A 327-nucleotide genomic window follows, 5' to 3' on the forward strand; every position below is an offset into this window, starting at 1 on the left:
GCATGATGCTAAGTTATCAGCATTACCATCATCTTGTTATAGTGTAGAGACATGTTAGCATGATGCTAAGTTATCAGAGCTACCATCATCTTGTCATTCTGTAGAGACATGTTAGCATGATGCTAAGTTATCAGAGCTACCATCATCTTGTCATTCTGTAGAGACATGTTAGCATGATGCTAAGTTATCAGAGCTAAAATCATCTTGTTATACTGTAGAGACATGTAAGCATGATGCTAAGTTATCAGAGCTACCATCATCTTGATATTCTGTAGAGACATGTTAGCATGATGCTACTGTAGAGACATGTTAGCATGATGATAAGTT

The sequence above is a fragment of the Micropterus dolomieu genome, unplaced genomic scaffold, assembly GCF_021292245.1.
Source record: "Micropterus dolomieu isolate WLL.071019.BEF.003 ecotype Adirondacks unplaced genomic scaffold, ASM2129224v1 contig_12273, whole genome shotgun sequence".
NCBI classification, from domain to species: Eukaryota; Metazoa; Chordata; class Actinopteri; order Centrarchiformes; family Centrarchidae; genus Micropterus; species Micropterus dolomieu.